Source organism: Camellia sinensis, chromosome 7 (genome assembly GCF_055761805.1).
Source record: "Camellia sinensis isolate YWXY chromosome 7, ASM5576180v1, whole genome shotgun sequence".
Taxonomy (NCBI): Eukaryota; Viridiplantae; Streptophyta; class Magnoliopsida; order Ericales; family Theaceae; genus Camellia; species Camellia sinensis.
In genome coordinates this window covers 31,818,701-31,844,184 of record NC_138967.1, presented here as the reverse complement: position 1 = coordinate 31,844,184, position 25,484 = coordinate 31,818,701, and positions in this window count along the sequence as shown.

Here is a 25,484-nt window from a genome sequence, read left to right as displayed (position 1 = left end):
AGGTCAAGGAATCAGTTTGCAGGGCGAGATCGATGGTGGTGCACCACATTCGCCCAGGTTGCCTGTTGCACACCCGGTCTGGGCCTCCCAGCTATACCAGGCTCGCGAGCCTACTACATTTGAACTAATGAGGATGATCGAAGATCTTCAGAGAACTGTGGCAGATCTGGCCTTTGGGGTTTTGGCTCCATCATCAACCACATCACGTACCAAGGAGTTCATGTCTAAAGGCTCCCCAACTTTGGGACGGGTTGCATTGGAAGAAGGCCAATCTTTTGACAAAGTGGAAGCGACTGGTAAGAACAAGGCAGGAGCAGGCATTGGTCCCCATGAACACCTTCAGTGGGACATTGAGGCTTTGAAAGCTGAGGGACTGAACAAAGAGCAAGTCCTTGCGGTTGTCACAAAAACTGTGGATGACACTTTCGACACTCAGAATGAGAGCACTCTGAATCAAGGGGCAAGCCGGGAGAAGGGCCTTTGTACCAGGAATGTTCCCTTCAGCCCTAATCCCGTGCTCGGAAACGATCAGTAAACCCAGTCAACGCCTGCCAATTCCTTTGCTGGTGCATCCAGCAAAACTCCACAAACCTCAAAACACCCACCTCGAAGCCAGAGGGTGTTCGCACCACTGTACATGTCTCTATCAGCGGCCTTGAGGGTCCTGATTAAAGAGGGGGATCTGAAACCCCTGGAGCCGCGATCACTGCCAAATAGACTTCCTTCCTCCCATGATCCGGCCAAGTACTGTGCCTTTCATCAGCAAGTTGGCCATGTCACTGATAGGTGTTTCCGTCTTCGCCACGAAATACAAGATCTGATTGACAACAAGGTCATTGCCGCACCAGCTCAGTAAAGTCTATCACCACTGGATCAGTGAACTCGGGGGATAGTACGAATATGTGATCAGGGGATGAACCACCTGTGGGCGGCACTCAGTTTACTCCAGATGTGGTGTTTGGCACGCACTGTTTTGAGCATTTTACGAATGCTAGTTTTTGTGTTTTCTGACTTGGGTATTGGGTCAGTTTTCTCAATTTGTATTGAGTCAGTCTTCTCATACTGAGTCAGTCGGGTCTGTCTTGTTGTATCGAGTCAGTCCTATTGTACAGAAGTCGGGTGATTCCGGGGGTGTTACTTCGGATATCCCTATTTTGCTTTGTGTTTGTCCTTTAGAGTCTGTTTCTGCCAGGGAGCCAGTTGTGCCAACAGATTTGAATGAACAGCAGTGATTTTCACACTCTTGTGTTTGCTTCCGCTGTGTGCCAGTTGTGCCAGAAGTGTTGAATGGAATGACAATGCTCTTCGCCTGCCTTTTCTGTGCCTTGAAATCATTGTATCGTCCTAATTTTTTTTCAAAACTTTTTTTGAACACTGCGGTGAAAACGAAGAGGAAGGAATTCCTCGGGATTTGCAAAATTTTGATCATTTGAGAGAAAGAGAGGCATGCTAAGCCCTTAATGATTGAGATCATGCTTGTTAATGTGAGTACTGAGAAGGACCCTGGCTTGATCCAGATTGGTTCTACACTGTCTTCGGCGCGAGCGATTTGTCGCTTTCTTAAAAAATTTCAAAAAATATTTTGCGCAGTCCTGCGAAGACTTGTGTGGGATCACTCTTGAGATTGTGCAGCTTAGGATCGCTCTCAGCCTCGAGATTCGACCCCTCACTTTCAAACCTTGAACCTGAGTTCAGAACGTTCAACGGTCAACCACAATGTGAGGCCTATGTGGCCATTTTGAAGCAGCCCTCGAACAAGAGGCACCAAAGTCAGATCAAGAAGATCAGATCAAAGGAAGCTTGTAAAGCTAGATCAGAAGCCCCCCCTTCAAACTAGGGGCAAAAATGTTAGATATGCTCGAAGAGCTGAAGATGGATCCTTCAGTAAATCAATACAACAGCCACTCTCCTGGATACGGATGGCTTCAAAACCCTAAAACCATTTGGCATGGATTTGTTACACTTTTACCCTTTGAGAGGCTCGCTGGGCCGAAAACCCGGAAGGGCGACCCAGGCAAAAGTTAGAGCAAGAGAAAAATACAAAAAAGAAAAAAATATAAAGAGAAGAACAAAAAAGAAGATAAAAAAAAAAAGGGGGAAATGAAATGAAAAGAAATGAAAAGAATTGAAAAAGAAAAGAAAGACAAAGCTCGCAAGGTCGAAAACCCGCATCGGGCGCCTTGGCAAAAGTTAGAGCCTAAAAAGGAGAGGTTAAATACCCAAGTGTACCTTAACCCCGGAACTACGTAAGGCTTGATTCCCATGTTTGGGATACGTAGGCAACTTCATTCTGAAGTCCAGCCGTAAAATACTTCAAATTCAACTGTGTCCATGTGATGGTTCTAGTCATCTTTGTCTTTTCTGTATCCGGGAGTTCGGTTGCAATCATCGCTCTGAGGACTGATTACAATACACTACGGGGCCATTCAGACAAGGAGCAACTTTTCGTTGCCATTCAATGCGCTGCGGTGCCGTGCAAACAAGGGGCAACTTTCCGTTGCCATGTAGCTCTCTTCGAGCAAGGGGGCAATTTTCCTCCAAATCCGAGGTTGTGCATCTCAAGAGTGGGTTCCGTGCTTGTTAAGCATTGGCCGTTTGCAAAAATAGTTTTTGAGAATTTTTACTGAAGCTGACTACTTTTCTCGAAAATTGTTCCATCTTTTCCAAAAACTGGACCATTTCTTGGACCCAAAAAAGGAAAATTTTCAGTGCTCATAGCCTGACTTGCATGATTTTCAAATCAAAAATCAGACAAGTATGTTAATCTAACTCTCATATTGGTCAAAATTGTTTTAGTAGAAAACCAAAACAAAAAATGGTCAAAATGATAAACTAGGGGCACAGTAGAGTCAGGCTTCCTGTCTTTCCCCCGTTGTCAATGCATCTGCCAGAAAGGGCACCTACCAGAAAAGGGCACAACTGAAGTCAACAACAAAGGGCTGAAAGCTCTCTCATCCTCCACGCAACGAGGTATCAAGCCAAGTGCGAAGCACGGACGGGAACGGATCAAGATATTCCACTCCGTTGTTTGGACAGATCTAATCACGTCCGAACTCCCCAGCAGGGCATCATCAACCGATGTTAGCTGCAGATTTGCTACACACCCAGTTGTAGCACAACCCCTCTATGGGAGAAACTTACTGTTGTGAACAAGAGTCTAGCGAAATACCAGGGGCAAGAGCCCACAATTTCCAGCTTATCCATCAACCACCCAGGGGAGGGATGAAAAATGAGAGATTAAAGAATAGAGAGATGTGCGCTGAGAGAAAAAGCGAGAAAAGGGTTTTGAGAGAAAAACCGAGCTTGAGAGCCGAGTGATGTGAGAATCACAAATAAGAAAGGGTGGGAATAATACCCGGTGAAACAGGCTCCCTGTGCACGTCTGTGTGTCGTGTCTTTTGTTTTGTTTGTCTCGATTCTTGCTTTGAGTCGTTCCGAGCGTGTCTCGACGTGTTTAGGTTGTTTACCTTTTGTTTTCTGTTGTTGAGTCTTTCTCGCTGTGTTCAGTCGTAGGCTCAATACCTGGTCGAAAACTCATCTCTCAATTTCAAAAATAAATCGTTTTGTGCTCAGAGTGCTGTGCCATCCTTCACGTTTGTGCAAAACAAGATTCTTTTTTCCATAAAACTGCAGGGTCCACCCCCGATAAGTGTGAACGGTGAAACCAGGACCTATCTGAAGCTATGATGGTTCCAGACTGCAAAGCAAAAACAAAAGAGCGAAAATCGAAGTATCTGAGTTTGTGTCAACCTCAGAGAATTCCGTGATTGTACTCCGGACATACCTCTTCAGGGCCTTGTCAATGCTCCGAAATATGAGTGTACCTCTACCTCAAGCACAAGATCAATCCTGCTTCAAGGTTATGCACTCTTCCACTTACATTGTTATGCATCCACTTCACTTGCATTATAATGCATTATACCTATCAAGTTTCTACCTCAGTCATGCACGATATTGTATGCACGGTTCATTCAAAGAAGTTCCGTTTTAAGGTCATTCACTTTCGTGTATCAATCACACACACTCACTTTAGTGTATCAATCACACTTCATTCTCATTTAGTGTATCAATCACACTCTCTTCACTAAGTGTATCAATCACATTTCTTTCATTTTGTGTATCTATCACGCACATATTCGCTTTTGTGTCTATTGTACTCTCACTTAGTGTATCAATCACACTTCTTTCATTTTGTGTATCTATCACACACATTCTCGTTTTCTGTATCACACTTTCAGTGTATCAATCACACTTCATTGATTTAGTATATCAATCATACTTGTTCACTAAGTGCATCTATCACACTTTGTGTTCACTTTTAGTGTATCAATCACACTCTGCTCACTAAGTGCATCTATCACACTTCGTGTTCGCTTTCAGTATATCTATCATACTTGTTCACTAAGTGCATCTATCACACTTCGTGTTCACTTTTAGTGTATCAATCACACTCTGTTCACATAGTGCATCTATCACACTTTGTGTTCATTTTCAGTATATCAATCATACTTGTTCACATAGTGCATCTATCACACTTTGTGTTCACTTTTAGTGTATCAATCACACTCTGTTCACATAGTGCATCTATCACACTTTGTGTTCATTTTCAGTATATCAATCATACTTTGTTCACACTGTGCATCTATCACACTTTGTGTTCACTTTTAGTGTATCAATCACACTCTGTTCACATAGTGCATCTATCACACTTTGTGTTCACTTTTAGTGTATCAATCACACTCTGTTCACATAGTGCATCTATCACACTTTGTGTTCATTTTCAGTATATCTATCATACTTGTTCACATAGTGCATCTATCACACTTTGTGTTCATTTTCAGTATATCAATCATACCTTGCTCACTAAGTGCATCTATCACACTTCGTGTTTGCTTTCAGTATATCTATCATACTTGCTCACTAAGTGCATCTATCACACTTCGTGTTCGCTTTCAGTATATCTATCATACTTTGTTCACTTAGTGCATCTATCACACTTTGTGTTCACCTTTAGTATATCTATCATACCTTGTTCACTTAGTGCATCTATCACACTTTGTGTTCACCCTTTGTGTATCTATCACACTATGCTCACCATACTCGCTTAGTGTATCTATCACACGCTCAACTACTGTACGCTCACATTTTGCTTCATATAGTGTATCCATCACACTTGCTTCACCTTTTATGTATCTATCACACTATGCTCACTTTGTGTATCTATCACACGTTCACTTTGTGTATCCATCACACGCTCCCTTTGTGCATCCACCACACACGGTTGCTTAGTGTATCTATCACATATTTGCTCAGTGTATCCATCACACTTGTTTCGCTTTGTGTATCTATCACACTTTGCTTTGCTTAGTGTATCAATCACACTTTATTCGTGTAAGCATGTCCATCACACTCTCTTCACTTTTGTGTATCTATCACGCATGTTTGTCCACTTAGTGTATCTATCACACTTCGTTCACTTTTGTGTATCTAACGCACATGTTCGTGAGAATTGCATAATTCTCTTACATCCTTTCTGCATGAGATGTAGTTTGGTTCATGTCTACTTGCTTGCCTAGCATTCGCTTAAAATGTTGCATTTATTTCACATAATTGCTTCATTACAGCTCTCTTTACATGATCATGAGTGATAACTGGCTTCGCGTAGCGTATAAGTCTAACTTTCAAACTTGGCTTCGCGTAGCGTATAAGTCCAACTTTCAAAACTGGCTTCGCGTGGCGTATAAGTCCAATTATCAAAGTCTTCCTGCATATCATTTGCATCCTGCCCCTGAACTACGCTGGTTTGATTCCTTGCAAAGGGATACGTAGGCAGCCTGTGGGCGCAACCATTTATTTATCGGTATTTTGTTTGTTTGTCCAAGTCTTCGGCCTTGTCAAAAATAGGTCGTCTCTGGGCTTTGACATTCACTCCCGTCATTGTTATGACTTTCGAGTTCTGTCAAAGAAGGGCAACTGTAGACACCCCATTTTTGACCGCCCTTAAGACTTGGGCACTACTGACGGTTCGCTCAGTGTTGAGAGATGTGCAGGGCAAAGAATCAGTTTCTTCGGCTAGAAGAGAGGCAAATCTTTCAAAACACTTTGTTTAGGGTTTTGGAGTTGAAGAAAAGAGGAAAGGAGAGGAGAAGCCAGGTTGGAGAAGAAGATAGGCAAGAATTGCTAAGAGAGAGACGAGCAGCCCTCGCTGAATCAGGCTTATCTATCTGTACACTTGGAGTTTAGCTATGGGGCCACCACTGTCGGAAAGCTTACTTCCGGGGCTTCACTTTGCACTCAAGAATCTCCTAGAGCCAAGTCCGGGTGGGGGAGATATGATCAGTTGAAGTCGGGCATCATCCCGGTCGGATCGAATCTGCGCGGCTTCACGGAAAAGGGTATAACTTTTTTCATAGAAGGAATTTTGATACAAGGTTTACGCCATTGGAAAGCTAACTTCCGGGGCTTCAATTTGGACACCAATCGGCAGTTTTTTGACCTTACCGGCCATCCACCGGCACTATATTTATCCGGCCGGTAATTTATTGTGCCGACCGGCACTTTATTTTGCTGACCGGCAATTTTTCCTAGCCGACGACCTTCCAGAGCATTCTGCAGATTGAGTGGATTCCAGCTGTGCCAGCTGGAATGCACAGAATCGATCCCCCACGTGCATGTGTGTTTGTTTTGCACCTTGAGAGCCTTTGAACCCCTTAACCTTCTAGAAGCTTGAACCTTTTGGCCAAGCTTCTAGAAGCTTGGCCAGCTGTTTTAGCTTCCTCTAGAAGCCTTGCACCCCCCTTGAACCCCTTGGCCCCTTTGAAGCTTGTCTTAGAAGCTTAGCATTGCTTATATAAGCACCTCTCCTCCTCCTTTGTTTAGGTTAGAGATTTGAGGCAAGAAAAACCAGAGATATACCACATATATCTAATATACATACATACAAACCTCCATCTCTCTCCATATCTCTCTCATTCAACCATCAAACACCCTTGTTCTTGGGCCATTTCTTCATCAACTCATAGCACAAGGCATCCAACGCCCATTCCAGCAGCTTGAGGCTGTTCTCCAGAGCTTAGGAGCACCTAAACTTGGTCCAAGAGGTGCTGGTTCATTGGTCTACAAAGGTGAGTCCTCTTCTTCCATTTTCTAGCCTATTCTTGCATCATATCTAAGCCATAGTTGCTTGCATCTTTGGGCTCCGACCCAAACTCTAACTCATCATATTTTGAGGTCCTCTTCATGTTTGATTGAGGACCTCTTGCTGTTTGAGGACAGTAGCTTGCACTTGCTTCAATATCCTCCTTGAATGCCATAATCTTGCATAGAATTTTTGGCTTGTTTGTGATCTGTCTTAGAGCCTGATGTAAACTGAAAATAGACTTATTTTGAGCCCCTCTTCAACATTGAAGAAGGGCTCAACACTTTTTGGGATCTCCATGTTATACTTGCCTTTATATCCTCTCTTTGGTCCCCATTTTTGCATGCTTTGGCAGCCTATCATGCTTCTGTTTTTGGCCTTTTTACAGTTCTGTAAATATGCTTATTTTTGGCCCCTCTTCAATGTTGTTGAAGGGCCCTAACCTATTCGGGGTCAGCAGCTGTGAGTTGCTTCATAATCTCATGTTTAGGGCCGTTTTTGTATGCCATTTTAGCCCTATCTTTGCTTGCTGTTTGGCCATGTCATAAACTGTAAAAATGCTTGTCTCAGAGCTGTCTTGCTTCTGTCTTCATGCTCCATGTCCATATTGTGCATGCTTTGTATAGCTGTAAGCCATTTCGGGTGCCAAAAGTCCATGTTTCGGGACTATTCCATGCATCGAGTGTGTTTTCGCCTCATTTCGGGGCTGTTTTCCCCCACATTTCAGTGCTTAAATCCCATTGGCATGTTTGCATATCATTTTCCATGCCATTGCATTGCATATGCCATTGCCTCGATTTGCGTGCCCGTGTGCACGCATTTCGAGGCACTTCATTTTCATCTTATGGCCTCCCATGTGAGTGTGGCTGAGGTCCATTTGTATTGGTGTAAGCCCATCTTGCATTGTGTATGCCATGTTTCAAAGCGTTGTGCTTGTTCTGTCGTTAGCATTGTGCATGCCATGTAGTTGCATAGCATGCTTGTATTCTTGTTTGCATACCTAGGTTGCATTGCATTGGCATGCATGCCCTGCCTCTTGATCATGTGATAGAGGTTGGGCTTTATGTGTTTGTTTGGTTTGCATGACATTTGAAATCAAAGCGCATACTTGGTTTCTTGGACCATCACGCATCGAAATGCGCAATTGGTGGTCCGAGAATCAAGGAACATACCCCTTTGAGTCAAAAGCATGATAAGGGATGTGTTGGTGCACACATTTGCTTGAAATTTCATGCCATACACTGCCTGTCCTTTGTTGCTGTCAAAACTGTCTTCTGCAGGAAGTTTCTGCCGACCGGCAACATTCAGTGCCGACCGGCCATTCATTCAGTGCCGATAGCTTTATCTCCAGCCGATGGATATTGTACACGGCCGGTGGCCATCCCTCCCAGCCGATGATGTTCTGCAATGCTCATAGAGGGTTCTCTGGGACTTTGACAAGTTTTCAGAGAAGAAAAGGCAGTGAAAACAGAGGCAGTAGTGCTATGGCAGCGAGTTTCCGGGCGATATGGTTCAAGCATACATCATTCGCGCATCCCGAGGCGGGGGCTGCGGCCATCTTCCTTTGGCACCTTTTTTTTGATTAGACTAGAAGTTTTGTAATAATTATTCGGGCTGTATTATTATTTTGGTCCCTCCGAGTGAGGGCATATTTGTAATAAGTGTGCGTGCGTGTGATGTATGTCTTCCAACCCCACTTCTTCCTTCCCTTTTATTTACCTGCTTATGATGGTAGATTAGGGCACATTTATTTTAGCATACCTTATGCTATGCATGCGTGCATTCATGCATTTGTTGACATGCATCAGGCTCGGCACATCATGCTAACTGCAGTTGTATTTCAATTCCAAGTTGAGTACTTGTTAGTCGCAGCATTTCACATGCCATCTTTAGGATAGCCGAGCCTGTTTAGATTGCATCTTTGCATGTGTTGCATTAGCCATTTTTAACATGAACTAGGATCATGTATATGATTACTGACTAGTTTCTGTTTTGGCTCGGAGTACTAGGTAAGCTTTTATGCTTTAGCATATCGCATGCGTGTGAGTGTTGCCATGACAGTATGTTTACCATGAGACTAGCTGCTTATGTGATATAACTGCTTGAATGCCTGTGGATGGAGGTTGAATTACCTAAATTGGAATAATGCATTAAAACTGTGAGTTTTAAGCCCACTAGATAGTGGCAAAATCATCTTTTCTAAAAGCCCACTTGAGGGTGTCAAAATCTGTATTTTAGCCTACTTGCGAGTAGCAAACCATTTTTAAAACAAACATGAAATGTTTTGTTCGAATTTGGGCGATTTGGTCTATACTTGTTTGCTGCGCACATAACATAGTAATTCTAGGCTAACAATTGGTTTAAGAACACATAAAGTTTTCAAAAACGGATATCACGGTTAGTAGAGGCCGGTCTTCGGACCGGGCGAAAGGGGGTGCTCATAGCTGACCTTCCCCGATCGTACCCAAGCTCCCGAGCCGAGACAACTCCGGTGATGACGGACATGTGGCCTTCGGCACCGAGTCAGGGTTTCCTAAATTCCCCCATTTTAAAATATTTAGGTGGCGACTCTGTATCTGGCAAAGCAGTCCATGTTTGGCACTACTTTTTCAAAAATCTGTTTCTCAAAACGATTTGCCAGATTTGGACTCTTTGGTTCAGATTTAGAACCATGACACAAAATCGAGAGTCCGAACTGTAGCGAGGTCCCCCCCCCCCCCGCGGGCTTGTTACAGCGACCGAGGAATTGAGACACGTTTCGTCACTCGGAGTACGAAACGCCCCTCGTTTCCCGTGCTCGGGCTAACTCCTATCCCCAACACGATGCAATATGCATGTGTAGACGTCCCCGAACGCCCCGGGAGGAACGAGCTCCCGTTCTGTTCATTTGGGGTCACTACAGCTCAGGACTCTCAAATTGTCATGGTTTTTAATCTGAACCAAAGAGTCCAAATCCGACAAATCGTTTTGAGAAAAACAAATTTTTGAAAGAAGTGCCAAACATGGACTGCTTTGCCAGATACAGAGTCGCCACCTAAATATTTTATTTTTGGGAAATTTAGGAAACCCTGACTCGTTTGCCTAAGGCCACGTGTCCGTCATCGTCAAAGTTGCCTCGGCTCGGGAACTTGGGTACGATTGGGGAAGGTCACTTCGTGAGCACCCCCGCTCGCCCGATCAAAGATCGGCCTCTACTAACCATGATATCAAGTTTTGAAAACATTGTGTGTTCTTATTCCGGTTATTAGCCTAGGTTACTATGTGATGCGCACAGCATACAAGTATAGACCGGGTCGCCTGAATTGGAACAAAACATTTCATGTTTGTTTTTTTTGAAAGATGGTTTGTTACTCGCAAGTAGGCTTAAAATGCAGATTTTGCCGCCCTCAGGTGGGCTTAGAAAAGATGGTTTCGCCACTATCTAGTGGGCTTAAAACAAACATTTGATGAATTGTCCCAATCCAACTAACCCAACCTTCACCCACAGGCATTCAAGCAGTTATATCACATAACCAAATAGCCTCATGGTAAGCATGCTATTCATGGCAGTCACTCACACGCATGCAAGGATGCTAAAGCATAAAAACTCACCGAGTACTCCAAGCCAAAACAGAAACTACATTAGAAATTATGCATGATCCTAAGTATACAGAAATGCCTAATGCAACACATGCAAAAATGCAAACTATAGCAGGCTCGGCTATTCTAAACATGGCATACGAAATGCTACAACTAACATGTATTCAACTTGGGATTGAAAGTACAATGCAGTTAGTATGATGCGCCGAGCCCGGTGCATGCAAAACAGATGAATGAATGCAGACATGCTATCATACTGTATGCTAATTGAAATATGCCCTAATCTAACCATCATAAGCAGGTAAATAAAAGGGAAGAAAGACGTGGGGTTGGAAGACATACATCACACTCACGCACACTTATTACAATTATGCCCTCGCACAGAGGGTCCGAATAAATAATACAGTCCCAAATGAAAGAATAGTACAGTCCAAATGTTACAGTCCAAATATTGTACAAATTCCTAATTAATTAACAAATTAACTAAGGAAATAAAAAAACTGGCATGCAAGCCAGGGACTGCCTTGATTCCATTCCGGATGATGAATGATGCATGCCCGGGTTGCTTTTGCGCGGAAATCCATGACGATGCCCCAATTAGCCTCTGTTTGCACCTGTTCTTGAAATGCGTGCCAAGCCTCGGAAGACCGCTTATTCTTGATTTGCTGCAACAGAAAGCAGGAAAGGGGCATGGCAATGTATTTTCACAAATGTAGGCATGTCTCGATCCTCGTGCCACCAATCACGCATATCGATGCATGATGGCCGAGGGGTCGAATTGTGCAATTCAATGTAGAATGAATGCACATATAAACACAACAAGAACCTAACTCCATCATGGATAATTCGGAGTGTCGGTGACTGGGAATTGAGACACGTTCCGTCACTCGGAGTATGAAACGTACCTCGTTTCCCGTGTCCGAGCTAACTCCTATCCCGAACACGATGCAATATGCATGACATGCATGAAATGCAACTAAGATACAATCCTAACATACACAATGTTATGGAATGGCATACACAATGCAATAAGGTAATACACAACTGAGCATACACAATGCTATGGATGAAATGGCATACGAAATGCAATAATGGGCTTATACCAACATGAGAGAGCCTCAGCCACACTCACATAGGAGGCCATCAGATGAAAACAAGACAACTCGAAATGCGTGCATGCGTGCACGCAAACCGAGGACCGACTCTCAATCACCGAAATGCCACTCTAATGAGACATGGAAAAGACATGGAATATGGCATATGATCATGCAATTTTCAGTAGCAAAACGAGGGGGAAAACAGCCCCGAAACAAAGCAAAATGATACCCGATGCATGGAACAAGTCCCGAAACATGAATTTTGGCGCATGAAATGGCCTATAGCTATGCAATGCATGCATAATTTGAACATGAGATGAAAATACAAAAGCAAGGCAGCCCCTAGATAAGCATTTTTACAGTTCAAAGAATGGCCAAACAGAAAACACAAATAGGGTAAAAATAGCATGCGAAAATGGCCCTAAATGTGAGATAATGAAACAACTCACAGCTGCTGACCCCAAACAGATTAGGGCCCTTCAACAAAGTTGAAGAGGGGCCTAAAATATGATCTTTTACAGTTTATGGCCAACCACAAAACCAGCACAGGTATGGCTAAACTCTCATGCAAGAAATGGGCCAAAAGATGGCCAAAGAAGCAAGTAGTGGTTGCTGGCCTTAAACACAAAGGGGACCTTCAACAATGTTGAAGAGGGGCCAAAAATAATGCATTTTACAGTTGATGGCCGGACCCAAAACAGTATGAAAATATGTCCAAAATGCTATGCAAAATGAGGCCAAAAAGAGAGATATAACACAAAGTATATGAAATGTGCCTCAAACCATGAAAGACCCTTAATGAAACATGAAGAATGGGCTAAAATAAGACTGTTTTTAGTTCTGAAAAGAGCCCAAAAATAGAAGCACAATAGGCTAATAAATCATGCAAAAATGGGGACCAAAGAGGGGTATAAAGACAAGTGGCACATGGAGGTCCCAAAAAGTAATGAGCCCTTCTTCAATGTTGAATAAGGGCTCAAAATAAGCCTATCTACAGTTTACATCATGCTCCAAAACAGTTCACACATGGGCCAAAAATACTATGCAAGATTATGGCATATAAGAAGGATAATGAAGTAAGTGCATTAAGGGGGCCTCAAACAGTGAGGGGCCCTTAAACAAAAGTGAAAAGGAGCTCAAAAAAGTTAGGGCCGGAGCTCAAAACAGCAAGCATGTATGACTTATGAAATGATACAAGAATAAGCTCAAAAGAGTGGGAATGGTACTCACCCTTGAAGACCAAACATTGGTTGCTTCTTGGCTTGAGAAGTGGTGCCTCCTAGCTGCTGGAAAGCTCCCCAAGCTACTGGAAATGGAATTGGTGGAGTGGTGCTAGGTGATGGTGTGAACATGGGGTACGATTTGGGTGTTTTTGAGCTTGGAGATAGAGATGGAGAGGGATGCAATGCAAGAGGCTCTTAGGGAATTTTTTTAACCCTTGGACCAATGTTGGAGGCCAAGTATATAGACCAAAGAGGGGGAGAAAAGGAGGGAAAAATTGGGGGGGAAACAAGCCAAGTTTCCCCCCAAAAGTTGTCCCCCAGATACAGGTTTTTTGGAGGGAAAACAGATATACAGTTGGAACATACACACTGCAAGGATCATGGCCGGCCAAGTTTTGGAGCTGCAGATGGCCGGCCGGCCGGCCACCCCCCATGGCCGGTCGGCCAAGGGTCAAAAAGGTCAAAAGATTTTCCGGCCGGCCACCACAAAATGGTGTCCTCCCAGGTGTCCTCAACACAACCCTGTGGTTCAAAATTGTCAACTGTAAAACAGGAGAAAGAATAGGCCATTTTTAGGAAGGGTTCAAAAGGGTCAGGTGGAATTACTGGCCGGCCACCAACTTTTGGTGTCCTTCCATGTGTCTACAACACAAATATGTGGTTAAAAGTTCAAGAAAATGGCCCAAGGTTGTTCAACATTGGCTTGGTAGTGAGAAAAAACGGGCGTCAGAGGAATATAACTGGTTGCTGAAACAATTGCTGGCCTCCCACCCTTCTACGGCCTTCCTGGGGATGAAACAGAGGTACCTGCCAAAAATGAACGAAAACCGATGCAAAACGAATGTTCGGGGGCCAGAACACGCAGTTCGGGGCCCCAAAAACTACCTATTAAGCACCGAAAGTGGCATTCGGCCACGAAGTGGGTCTCTCAGGCCTCAGTGTCCCTCAAAAGGGAGTAAATAAGATGCATGCCAAAAACCGGAGCAATAGGAGATGGTTAAGCGGTCCCGAACCGAGGCACACGGCCTGACGGCTTCGAAAACCGGGAATTGGGCTCCGAAATGGGCAAAATGGCCTACAGCCACAAAATGTAGCCCACGGCCACTGAGAGATGGTCTACGGGACCTCTCCCTCCCCTCAGGAAAAGAAACAGAGAAAATCGAGCCTGGTTTGCAAACCGAGGCAAGGCACAGAAGAGGATTCGGAAGTCCGGAGGCAAGGCTCGCAGCCGAGACTTTGAAACCTCTGAACGAGCGTGATATGCAACATCACCAAGCGCTCAACTGGTGATGTCTAAGTCTCAAGGTCGGTCAAAAATGGGGTGTCTACAGCTGCCCCTCTTTGACAGAACTCGAAAGTCATAAGTGACGGGAGTGAATGTCAAAGCCCAGAGACGACCCATTTTTGACAAGGCCGAAGACTTAGACAAACGTACAAGATAAACAGAGATGTACCCGCAGGCATGCCCGCAGGCAAGGGGGCAAAATGCAAAGCGATATGTACAGAGCCGGAGGTAACTCAATGATTATGCAAATGCAGCAAGCTGTAATGAAGCAAGTATTCGCAAATAGATGTAACAGTTTTAAGCAAGAATGCAAAGCGACAACTACATTTCATGCACTTAAGAATGCGGAGAATTGTTCAATTCTCGTCGCGTCTCACATGGAGAGGATACGATACCTGCGCGATTCGTCTGGTCGCACCAGTCTCAAATGAACCGTACATACAATATCGTGCCTGCAAAAGAGAGAAATTCAACAAGCACAATATGCTAACAACATATATTTAAGGTAATTCCGAAAGTTTGACACACGCAGTGCCAGCGAGTGAATGCATCGCGATGCGGGAAAGGAACGTGCGTGCCAATGCATGCTCAAGCACAGAGGTATGGCAATATCGAGAAATGTGCATAATAATGCAAGCATGCTCATGAGAACGCAAGTTATGTGCATGATAGTGCAAAACGAGCATAAATCAAGGTGCTCGTTTGTTACGAAATAACGAGCAAAGAAACGCGTGTTTCGGCGAAGGCGACTCGATCACGGCCTCCTATTCACTTCCTGGAAAGGCTACAACATATTCAAAAAGGATACATTTTGATTTCGATGAATAATGATGAGACACATGTCAGAACTTGAAGCTGAAGTTCCGGCAGAGCAATTTCGCGACCGAAAGTGCACTTTTCTTGAACTTTTTCAGGTCCCGGGAACTCCAATCTTCCTCAAAATTTGCAGAGAGCTAGGTGAGCATGTGGGAGATACGGCCAGCTAGTTATTTTCCCAAGGGGAGGCCGCCGGCCACTTTTCAAAAAAGAGAATAGCCGGCCGGCTAGAAAAGGTGGCCGGCCGGCCACCTGCCCAAATCCGCGGGTAATTTGGTCTTTTCACCTTCTTTTCTATATATTCTCTCACCCAAACACTTTGAGCTCATAACTTCAGCCACGAAATCTTCTCCTCTTGCTTCCCAAACTATTTTGTCCTTCAGATCTGAGCTCTATACAGGTTTTCCAACGCCCCACGCAAGTTGTTTTTGCGAAAACATTCAGTTTCAAGCACTTTGAACCGATCAAATTTTGATTTCGGGGCTTCTCTTCTCATTTTCGCCACTTGAGGTGAGTTTGTCTCAACATTTGGAAGATTTTCTCAGGAGTTGACTTTTGTTGACTTTTTCATTTCCCGAGAGTTGACTTTTGTTGACTTTTTTTAATTTTGGCTCATTTTTGCTCATTTTTGCTCCTTTTGCAGATTTTCTGAAATGGCGGGTAATTTTCCTCATGGTGGAGGCTCTCCGGGTACCGGGGGTGATTTTGATGTCATGACTTTGCCTCCGAGGGTTTGACCCTTTATTCCCGAGAGGTATGCCCCGCCAGCACATGTTCTTCCCCGGGCCATTTTTCGTCACTTTACTGATTTTGACGAGCGAGCACCTGGGGATCTCCTTCTGCGAGAGCCAGAGCTTCACCTCTCCTATGAGGCACGAGAGGCATTTACTTCATTTTCTGCATTTTTCGTGCATTTCGTGGCTTTGCCATGCTTGAACACACAATTCAGCCTATGACATAGTACTTTGTTTGCATCCTGAACATGTGGCTTAAACACTTGAATTTCTGAACACTCGGCTCATTAATTGATTGCGAACGCACGACACACATTAGTTAAGAAGTGAACACACGGCTCAAACACTGATTTGTCGAACACACAGCCCGAATTTGAAGGTGAACACACAGCACACACTGACTAAGAGTGGAACACGCAGCCCAAACTCTGATTTTCTGAACACACAGCCCAAATTGAAGGTGAACACACAGCCTACACTGATTGAGAGTAGAACACACAGCCCAAACTCTGAGATGAACACACAGCCCAAGTTGAAGGTGAACACAGCCCACACTGATTGAGAGTAGAACACACAGTCAAAACTCTGATTTTCTGAACACGTAGCCCAAGTTGAAGGTGAACACACAGCCCACACTGATTGAGAATAGAACACACAGCCCAAACTCTGAGATGAACATGCAGCCCAAGTTGAAGGTGAACACACAGCCCACACTGATTGAGAGTAGAACACACAGCCCAAACTCTGATTTTCTGAACACGCAGCCCAAGTTAAAGGTGAACACACAGCCCACACTGATTGAGAGTAGAACACACAGTCCAAACTCTGATTTTCTGAACACGCAGCCCAAGTTGAAGGTGAACACATAGCCCACACTGATTGAGAGTAGAACACATAGTCCAAACTCTGATTTTCTGAACACGCAGCCCAAGTTGAAGGTGAACACACAGCCCACACTGATTGAAAGTAGAACACACAATCCAAACTCTGATTTTCTGAACAGGCAGCCCAAGTTGAAGGTGAACACACAGCCCACACTGATTGAGAGTAGAACACACAGTCCAAACTCTGATGTTCTGAACACGCAGCCCGTTTATTTGCACACAACTTATTCATTTCATTGGCACACAGCTTATTCATTTCATTGGCACACAGCTCATTCATTTCGTTGGCACACAGCTCATTCATTTTTATACTGACACATGTATTCATTCTGAATGCAGGTTGGTTCTCGCACTGTGCGGGGATATGGCTCCACCGCCACGAGAGATTGGTATGTTGAGCTCTTGGAGGCTGTCCGGGATTTAGTAGATCTGGCGGGGTTCGGAGCCTTCTGCGTTGGGTTATCGCGTTGTCCTGCCAGGAGGATACTGATGGCAGCTTTGGTGGAGAGATGGTGGGACACCACCAACTCCTTTCATTTTTCCGCCACTGGGGATTTGACTATGACCCCGCTAGATTTTGCTGTATTGACTGGCCTGGACATAGGAGGTTGGCCCATTCCTTACGACGAGGACATGGGCGAATGGGAGGCCGCTTGGATACATTTGCTGGAGGCCCGCCCGCCTGTTGATAGAGCTTCCGGGATAGTCCGATACACTTGGTTCTCTTCCTATTTTCGGAGGGCAAAGATGGAGCCCGGGACTCTTGAGGAGACAGAGCAGTATGCCCGTGGTTTTCTTATGTTCCTCTTCGGGACTACTCTGTTCACCGATAGAGGGAACACGGTTGGGTTGTATCTGTTGAGCGCTCTGGTTGACCTATCACAGGTCAGTCGGTACGACTGGGGTGGCGCCGGCCTGGCTACCCTTTACTGCTACATGAGCGCGACCTCCCGCGGGCAGGGAGACTTACTTGGCGGTTATTGGAGAGCCTGGGAGGTACTTTCTGTCCTCTTGATTTACATTTTTGCTCCTCATTACTTGTACATTGTACACACAACGCACTTCACGGTCTGTATTTTGCCCTCAGCACTTTGTATTTACATTCTGCACTGCTTTTCTCAGTTATGGGTCTACGTATATTTCCCAACGTTAGCCCCAGAGTTGGAGGTGGCAGGGCCCCTCATGACCCCGTACTCACTGGTGTTCGAGGGCCAGCACTGGCCGAGACCCCGAGAGACTCTCTTCTATCTACGGCAGTATTTTGACACAGTGCGCCCATCGGAGGTACTTCAGAACTCTCAGTCCCTTCCATTTTCATCTTTGATTTGCCCCGCATACTCCCGATTTCTGATTAGTTTATACACTTGTTATCCGCAAATTACGTGGCAGCCTTGGGTGCCTTTGGGTGATGGTCTCCGATTTCAGTATGCCGGAGGATTGGGTACCTCCTAGTACAGGATTCTGCTTGAAGGACCGGTTGGTAGAGCATGGTTTCTGGGGGAACGCTTTTTGCGTCAGGTATGGGGGTACCTTTCTCAGGACCCTCCCACAGCACCTCCAGTCAGTATGCGGACTGCTGATAGACTCTCTTCCCAGGATGTAGTCAGTGCTATGCTGGGTACTGATGCTTTGCTACATCTCCAGGAGGGGGATTACGCCACTTACCGTCATACATACCTGATGCCTCCATTGACGGGAGTTCGCACCCCGATGATGAGGTCTGCTGGTACGCCATCCTCGAGCCAGGCCCGGGCTCGGGCTGCAGACGCCCCTTCCACTAGTAGGGCTGGTACATCGAGAGGTGGGGGTAGACCGGTTCCTCCGATTCCTCCGACTCTTCCTCATCCTGGGTGGCCGGATATGCTGACTGAGCTGATGGGGTTGCAGTTTGGGACTACCTCTCCGATTCCGATCCCGATTGAGCCTCCGATGCCCGATCATTGATATGTCATTGATCCCGACTCACCGCCGATATGTTCTACTGCTTTTCATCTATCATTCAAATGCTTAGACACTCCTTTATTCTTTGATGATTTGAGCTTGTATTTGCAGCCACCCAGAGAGTACATGGAGGAGGTGATCGGACTGGTGGCCTCACTCGAGGGCATGGTCTTGCAGAGGGAGGCGCAGTTGTCCATCATGGGCTTCTAGGTACCCTTCAGTTTTCTGGCATTTATCATACTTCTGATGACATGCTAATTTCTGCTGCATTGATAGGCTATTTGTGTAGAGCACATCTGACACACACCCCGCTTGTACACTGTGTTTACATACACCTACTTCATGTAGTTTTTGCTTGCATCTGCATCTGATGTATATATTTGGACTGATGTATTTACTTTGAATTCTTTGTTCTCAGATGCCTCCGGTATATGCTCAACCGTAAGCCAGGCCACCCGGGCCTTCTCGGGGAGCTGGGCCATCTGGGCCTTTTCACGGAGCTGGGCCATCCAGGCCTTCCCGAGGAGCTGGCCCATCCAGGCCTTTCTGAGGAGCTCGAGGAGGGTCCTCTCGTAGACGCAGGGCACATGTCATAGAGGCGGAGCCCGATGAGGAGGAGGAGGAGGAGGTTACAGACCGTCAGTCAGAGACATCTGCTGAGGAGGGGCACTCCGGTCTTGGTTCCAGGAGTGGAGGCGAGGCTGAGGGGGATCCTGAGGACGACAGCTCCGACCCGGATGATGATGGTGGTGCAGAGGTTGTTCCGCAGAAGAGGATGAGGAGGGCCTCCCATTCCCGCTCCCAAGGGCATTGATGCTGCTGTTTCTTGCTTTATTTTCCTTTTTGCTAGTAGTTTGTAGCACTTTGCATATTGTTAGGCAGTTTTATTTTTCTGTAAAACTTGTGCCTTAGTTTGTTGTAAAACATGATAGAATGAAACAGCTTTTGAAAAGGTGTTTGTATTTTAAACTTTTAGCATCGTATCGCATCATTTTATTTTGCACAAAAAAGAAATTAGATGGGGATGTGCATTGTGTAATCACCAAGTCAGGTAGTGAACCGACGCAACAAACTAAGCAACTCAACTTACTAAGATATAACAGAACCCTAGTAAGTTTACAACTCGATAAACAAAATGTAATAATGTTGACAATTCGATAAACAAGACTTTAAACAAAAAGCTTAAACAACGAGTAACAACTCAAAAACACGAAATACGACAGCTCGACAAACAACTCGATAAGCAAAACGACAACTCGATAAACAAAATAACAACTTGATAAGCAAAATAACAACTCGAAAAAACAAGACTTAACAAAGTGAAGTGTACTTCGGACGATCTGGGCGACGGAACGCATCCAAGACAGAGGGAAATAGAGGCTTCCGGTACATCCGTTGCATGGAAATGCTTGAAACTTTCCCTCAGAGGGTAAAATGGGGCCAAAGGCATACACTGGAGCATGGCCGGCCACTTTTGGGAGCCGGCCGGCCAGTTTTTTGTGTTGGAAAGGAGAAATGTGGCCGGCCATCTAGAAAAGGTGGCCGGCCGGCCACTTATTTCAGCAGCCGCCAAATTTTCGACACGTGTCCTCCTAAATAGTGTTTTTCCCTCTATAAAAGCCTCAACTTCGGGAACATTCATTTCATCACTGCTTTGCACAAGAAATGGAGGCGTTTCTTATAGAAAATCTCACATCTTGGATCTCTTCTCTAGATGGCTCGGAAAAGCTGAACTTCCGGGGTTTCGGCTTGAATGCACTATTCACGCTGAGCCGTACTCCGCTACATTTCCCTTTTCTCCATGCCGCGCCGAGGTTTTGGAACCCGGTGACGCACGTGTTTAGCTTCAGTGGTCAAGAGGTATGCACAACTTTTGAAGATTTTCAGGTTTTGATGGAGTCTGAATGTCGTGAAGAGATCTTGCCCCAGTTCCGCTTTGGCCACGCCCAAGCTTTAGGGCGGATGTGTGGACTCACCGCGCATGATGCTCGGTCTCTGATCAGTAATGGGGAATTGGATATCCTTGGCTTGATCTATCGCTTTTCTGACGCCGGTGACCGCAGCAACCATTATTGGCAAGGTTTCCGGCAACACGCCCTTTGCTTGTGCTTGCTGTCTCACTTTCTGCTTTCCTCGGGCTTCGGCGGAGCTAGCATTCGTCTGATTGAAGTTGCCCAATGCTTGAGAGAAGGAAAGAGCTGCATCGCCATGACCTTGGCCGAGACGTTGATGGGCTTGGATTCTGTCTATCGCCGGGAGACGACTAGATTTGCTGGGAGTCCACTGCTGCTGCAGGTAATGTTTTCCACCCAACCTTACATATGTATTTGCTCACATCACTCGGCCCTTAGGCTCGGTTTTTCTCACAAAACCCTTGTCTTACTTTTCTCTCATCGTACACCTCTCTATTCTTTATTTTCTCATTTTTCATCCCTCCCCCAGGTATAGTTAATGGACAAATTGCAGATTGTGGACTCTTGCCCGCATACTCGACTCGAGGCTATTTCTTTCGACAGGGCCTAGTCGATGCCCCTGACGAAGGGTGGTGGTTTGACTGGATGTGCAATTTGTCCGCAGATCGTATTGCTTGGCGTTGTCCTTGGCTCAATATCCCGGCGATGAGCTATAGCATGTCCCGGCTGATCGGGATCTAGTTGATTGGTCTAACCCACTGCGTATTCTACTTTCCGTTCCGGTTCCTGCGCCAATTTTGTCATGATCAGATTTGCCCACCAGAGGGGATCGAGTACCCAGCTCCTTTCCCTGTCCGAGGTGCACAGCTTGCCCGATATGCCACAGCATGGAGGACTAGAGAGCTCCTAGCTCCTGCTCCCACTTTCAATTGCACTTTGTCTGACGAGTGCTTGGATTGGCTCAACGAGGAGGCACAGGTTGGGCCTAGCTTGGCGTCAGAGGCTTCGACCCGCTCTGGGAGGGGGCGCAGAGATACTTGACTTGACTATGCCCTGGATTTATTGCTTTATTAGTACTTTCAAGTTTTCTTCATGAATGTAATAAAAAGTAACTTCGATTGTATGCAAAAGCAGGAGAACTCTGTTTTGAAATCAATAAAATTGAAGGTTGTGGTACTGAAAATTTTTTGCTTTGGTCCAAAAATGGTCTTAGTTGTAAAGAGATTAATTTGAACAAAGTCAACTTTTATTAAAACTTTTCAAAACTATTTTCGGTATGGATCAGAACTGGACACGCCTTAGATCTGTCACTGAGATGCACAACCCCAGATCCCTGCAACTGGAAAGTTGCCCCTAGTTTGAAGAGCATCGCGACACTGCATGGCAACGGAAAGTTGCCCCTAGTCTGAATCGTGCTGCACCGTCGTGGCAACGGAAAGTTGCCCCTAGTCTGAATAGCACTGTACCGGAGATCGCGATGAATGCTGATGGATAAAGATGACCGAGATGGTCAAAAAATGGACAAAGTTGATCGGGGAAGAGTTTATGGCTGAACTTCAAGGTGAAGTTGCCTACGTATCCCAAAGATGGGAATCAAGCCTTACGTAGTTCAGGCTTAGGTTCACTCGGGTATTTTTACTCTCCTTTTATGCTCTAACTTTTGCCAAGGTCGCCCTTTGCGGGTTTTCAACCTTGCGAGCTCAGTTTTTATATTTTCTAATTTTTTGTGCTCTAACTTTTGCCTAGGTCGCCCTTTCGGGTTTTCGGCCTAGCGAGCCTCTCAGGGGTAATATTTCTTCAATTTGTCCATGTTGATCGGTTGTGAAAACTCTAGGCCATCTAGATCCATCAGAACCACAGCTCCATCTGACCAGATAGCTTTGATGATGTAGGGACCAGTCCAATTGGGTTTGAACTTGCCCTTGGGTCGTGGATGGGAGCTCGGTTATCCTTGAGTACCAAATCTCCTTCTTTTAGATTCCTGGACTTAACCTTTTTGTTGAAAGCCCGGGCAATTCTGCGTTGATAGCCTTGAATATGGTACAGTGCTTTCAGTCTTCTTTCATCAAAAAGCATGAGTTCTTCGAATCTGCTCTGCTGCCAATCTGCTTCGGCTATTTGACACTCAGCCAATACTCGTAACGATAGAACCTCAATCTCGATAGGTAGAACAGCCTCCATCCCATAAACCAATGAATACGGAGTCGCTCTGGTAGAAGTTCTGATTGAAGTCCTGTAGCCCCACAGAGCAAATGGCAGCTTATCTGGCCAATCCCGGTAGGTCTCCACCATCTTATGCAGTATGTGTTTGATATTCTTGTTGGCGGCCTCGACCGCTCCGTTGGTTTGCGGCCGATATGTAGATGACTTATGAAAAGCCACGTTGTATTTCTCCAACAAGTCTATCACTTCCTTCTTGAAGTGGGAACCATTATTTGAAATTATCTCGTTTGGGACCCCATAGCGACAAATGATGTTGTTCTTGATAAACTTTGCAACGTGTGACGCCTTCAACACCGCATACGATTGGGCCTCGACCCACTTCGTGAAATAATCTATCGCAACCAGGATGAACTCATGCCCGTTTGACCCCTTTGGAGTGATGGCCCCGATCACATCGATTCCCCAAACTGAAAATGGCCATGGCGAAGTCATGTTGTACAGCTTCGACGGCGGGATGTTCATGCGGTTTGCATGAATCTGACACTTGTGGCATCGCCGAACAAAACCGATACAATCCTCCTCCATGGTGGACCAGTAGTAACCCTGCTTGAGGATCTTTCGTGCTAGCATTACTCCGTTCATATGTGCACCGCATTCTCCTCCATGGATGGCCTCCATCAGGCGCTTCGATTCCTCGGTTTCAACACATAGCTTCTGTATTCCCAGATGACCTCTCTTATACAGCTTACCCCCACAGATGATGAACTGAACGACCATTCTTCTGATTGCCCTTTTATCCTTGGCATTTACCCTTGGCGGATATGCTTCCTTTTCCAAGAAATTCCAAATGTCGTAATACCAGGGGTTTTCGTCCTGAACCTCATCTATAGTGGCGATCGACTCATAGGCTGGCGCAAATTTCTGGTCAATGACGACTGGACGCATCCGGATTCCGAATGGGATGTCTATCATGGAAGATAGAGTTGCTAGAGAATCTGCGAACCTGTTGTTCTCTCTTGGAAGATGAGCAAAGTTTAGTTTTTCAAACCGAGGAATTAACAAGTCCAAGGTCTGGTGGTCCATCATCATCTTTTCTTCCTTGACTTTCCAGTCTCCGTTTGCTTGAGATACAACAAGGTTTGAATCCCCGATGACGTCCAAACGTCTTGCCCCTAGTTCCAAGGCCGCTTCTAGACCGGTAATGCACGCCTCATACTCTGCTTCGTTGTTCGAGACTTTGAACCGGAGTTTGAAGGCTAGAGGGATACGGGAATTGTCGGGTGCTATCAGCAACACTCCTATCCCATACCCGTACTGATTTGATGCTCCGTCAAAGTACATCGTCCAATATTCGTCGTCGATGTGCAAAATGGCTTCATCTGGGAATAGATACTCAACTGCTTCACGTTCTTCGACTGGATGATCGGCCAAGAACTCTGCCACTGCTCTTCCTTTGACTGACTTGCGTGTCACATACTTCAGATCGAATGCGGAGAGCAACAGCAGCCAACGAGCTAGCCTACCCATAAGTGCTAGTTTCTCGAAAAGGTATTTGATGGGATCCAATCGTGAAACCAACATTACGGAGTGAGCTAACAAGTAGTGCCGCAGCTTCCTGGTAGCCCATACCAAAGCTAAGCAAGCCTTCTCGAGCGGAGTGTAGCGAGTCTCGTAGTCCAACATCTTCTTGCTCAGATAGTAGATGGCCCTCTCCACCTTATCTCCTGATTCTTATGCGAGCATGCAGCCCATTGTGGTCTTAGTCACCGAAAGGTACAAAATCAACGGTTTCCCTGGCTCTGGCGGCGACAACACGGGCGGGTTCTGCAAATATTCTTTGATCTGTTCAAACGCAGCTTGGCATCGGCCGTCCCATTGGAACTTCTTGCCTTTCTTCAGGAGACCAAAAAGTGGTTCACAAGTCAAGGTTAATTTTGAGATAAACCGTCTTATGAATTGCACTTTACCCAGAAAGCCTCGTACCTCCTTTTCAGTCCTTGGCGGTGGCATTTCTAAGATGGCCTTGATTTTTTAAGGGTCGACCTCGATGCCCCTTTGTGTAATCAGAAACACCAGCATTTTTCCCGCTGTAACACCGAAAGTACATTTCTGAGGATTTAGCCGCAACCGGAATTCCCTGATCCGTTGGAAGAACTTTTGCAAGGCGGTGTAGTGGCCCTCTCTTTCCTTGGACTTGACAATCATGTCGTCCACGTACACCTCAACCTCTTTGTGGATCATGTCGTGTAATATCGTGGTCGCGGCCCATTGATAAGTAGCTCCGGCATTCTTCAACCCAAATGGCATTACTCTGTAGCAGTATGTTCCCCACGGGGTGGTGAATGCAGTCTTTTCTCTGTCTTCTGGTGCCATTACTATCTGATTGTACCCTGAGAAGCCATCCATGAATGAAAGTAAAGCATGCCCTGCTGTGAAGTCCACTAACTCATCAATATGCTGTAAGGGAAAGTCATCCTTCAGACTAGCTCTGTTCAAATCCTTGAAATCCACGCATACCCGGATCCTGCCATCCTTCTTCGGCACTAGAACGATGTTGGCCAACCAAGTCGAGTGTTCGGATACCAGCAGGAAGCCTGCATCGATTTGCTTGGTGACCTCTTCTTTAATCTTGAGAGCCCAGTCGGGGCGGATCCTTCTGAGTTTTTGCTTAACAGGTTGGGCTTCGGGGTCAAGGGGGATCCGGTGCTGTA